Source organism: Triticum dicoccoides, unplaced genomic scaffold, assembly GCF_002162155.2.
Source record: "Triticum dicoccoides isolate Atlit2015 ecotype Zavitan unplaced genomic scaffold, WEW_v2.0 scaffold93643, whole genome shotgun sequence".
NCBI lineage: Eukaryota > Viridiplantae > Streptophyta > Magnoliopsida > Poales > Poaceae > Triticum > Triticum dicoccoides.
In genome coordinates this window covers 351-3,158 of record NW_021311620.1, presented here as the reverse complement: position 1 = coordinate 3,158, position 2,808 = coordinate 351, and the positions used below count along the sequence as shown (strand labels likewise).

Sequence of the window (2,808 nt, the reverse complement as noted above, 5' to 3'; positions counted from 1 at the left end):
CCATTCTCTTCATCATCTTCACCATCCAGTACTTTGGAGCTTACTCCAGCTTGTACATGTTACCTCAGAACACTGGGATCAAGAAGTACATGTTACCTCAGAACACTAGGACGAACACTGGAAAGGGTTGTCAGCAGAGAGATCCGACGCTTTGCTGAAACTCCAGAGGTTCTCCTCCAGAGGCTCCCCCACCACCACTATGGAGTGATCGCAGACCCAACCTCGGTGCGTAAAATCTTCCATTTTAGTCATCAGCTCATCCATCTCATCCGGCGAAGCGAATATTTCTGCAGTAGTCCTGACGAGCAAATACCACGTCTCGTTCGCGCTCCTGTCGAGAAACTTGAGGAACTCCATCTCGCTTCGATCCCCCCGGAATTCATGGAAGATCATCTCGGTGACGTGCGACTTGAGACATTCGATAGGACAGAGCTCTCGCCAAGAACTTGGCATTGTGCTTTCTAGTGCGTTCATCGGCTAGGAGAGACTGCAAACATCAACTTATGTAGTCGACATTAGTTCAAATCATTCACCTAACTAATTAAGAAATAAACGACGATACGAAGGGCAAATCGACAACGACTGGCTGAATGGATGTGAGTGCCGTCACCTCGATGTGCAGCATTTCAATGTTGGGGAAGCATCTGAGTAAGCTGGCCAGCATCTTGACCTCCTTGAGGACACCAAAGTTCACCTTCAAGGCCAGTATCTTGACGGTCGGAACCACGGTGCTCGGGCTCGGCTTCGTGTCAGGCTTGCAACGCGACCCACCAAAATAAAACAGATATCATACACTCATACTGTGCTACATTTGTGTATGATTAGGTACAGTTCAATGCTCACACACAAGATCATGCATCAATTAGTGGAAGTGAGATGCATGGACAGTACACAGTAGAAAGGCGGTACCTTGATGAGGTTGCCGCCAATGTTGAGCTGGTGGACTCTTGGCTCCAGGTAGCCGAGCACGCGCAGCTTGGGCGCAGCAGCAATCTTCACAGCCACCGAATCACCTTCACCGAATGAGACATCGCACCAGGAGCGGGCAGTCCATGACGGCGATCTCCTGCGCGTAGTAACTCCAGAGGAGCGCTGATTTGAGGCTCTGGCTGCAGAGGTGAATGTGGTGGAAGATACGGCTGAGGACGAGGACGAGGGTGTCCAGAACGGGGCTGCGGGCGAGCAGGTGGTCGAGGTTGTCGCAGTCGGGCATGTGGACGCCGAGCAAGCTGAGCTCCCGGAGGTGCGGGAACAATCCCTCCTCTCTGCCGGCGCCGGTGTCAGGGAACCGAAAGTATCCCAGGAAGAGGCGGCGGAGCGAGGCGCAGCTGAGGACCCCGGCGGGCGCGTCGGGGAGGTGGTCGAGGTCGGCGGCCATGTTGTTGACCAGGACGAGGTCCCGGACGGCCTTGGCGGCGAGGAGACGCGGGCACTCGGCGAGCTCGAGGCTTTGGCGCCGGAAGTCGCAGCATCTGATGCTGACGGTGGCGAAGGGGCCCGGGTGGGCGGCGAGGACGCGGGCGACGGCGGCGGCGAGCTCGGGCTGTCGGGACGGGAGGAGGTGGGGGTCGTGGAAGACGAGCGGCGTGGAGCGCCAGAGGTGGCGCCAGCGGGAGGCGAGCGCGGCGGTGCGGGCGGCGTCCCTGGCGGGGAGCCGGGACACGATGTCCCTGAGGGGGTGGTCGTGGAGGGCGCTGATGCGGTCCTCGCCGGCGCCCGCGGCGGTGCTGGCGGAGAGGAAGGCGCTCTCGGCCCTGAGGATGGCCTCGCCTCCGGGGAACCAGTCCAGGACGTTCCAGACGCCGGCGGCCATGGCGGTGGCTGGATGATTCCGCCGGAATTGGGGGAGGAATGGGAGGAGTGGGGAGTGCGGTGGTGGGTCTGGGCTGCGTGGTGGTGTAGGCAATTGAGTGGGCCGAACAATTGTCGGGACATTTGCTCGCGGGCCCATGAAGCCGCAGCATCCGGCTCAAGCTGTTGGCAAAACAATTTCTCAAACAAAAAAAAAACTGTTGGCAAAACATGTGGCAAGACCTCCTAAAAAAACATGTGGCAAGAGCAGTTTTCTTTTTTGCGATGGAATGTGGCAAGAGCAGTTAATGGTTGTAGATTTTGATAAAGTCAAAGCATGTGGCAAGAGCAGTTGGTGCTCTGTTTATTTGTAGTTCGCGAATTAGATTTGTCTCAAGTCAAAATATTGTAAATTTTGGTGAAATTTATTTTAAAATGATCAACATTTACAATACCAAATGTGGTTGTAATCTGTCCACCAACATTGAATGTTCTGCGAGATCCCATGTGTCTCTCTGTGCCACCAAATGTCAGCAGCGTCTATACCTCGCCTGTTGTGAGTTGTACGGTCGCCTGGCCTCCAACTGATGGCGCCGGCTGGTCTGGCGACCTCTGCCATGTGAGACCTTCTGTAGAATTGCAGCATCAACGCCTCCCTCGAAAAAATGTGACCACCGTAAATGTTCAACATATCATGTGCATTCTCTAAAAAAACATATCATGTGCATTCATTTTCTTTCATATTTTTTTTACCTTTTGCTTTCATTTTTATTTTCATATTGTTTCAAGAAAAAAGGCCTCCGGTGATGATTTTTCCCTCCGGCAGGGTGCCAGAGAAGGCCTCCAGTTGATATCGCTTCAGTACAGAGACTTGCTGTGGCGGAGCGGAAATTCTAAGTTTCTTTCCGGGGTTTTTGGTATTTATAGAAATTTTTTACGTCGGTCAATTTTACAAGTCCTGCACGTATACCTAGGTTGTCAATTTTCTCACCCTAAAATAAACTATATAACACAAAA

General features: G+C 53.3%; 1 pseudogene; it reads right to left on the bottom strand.

The window, feature by feature from the left end:
• Positions 1-8: 8 nt before the first annotated feature.
• On the bottom strand, positions 9-1,839 carry LOC119348477 (annotated as a pseudogene).
• Between the last annotated feature and the right edge of the window lie 969 nt (positions 1,840-2,808).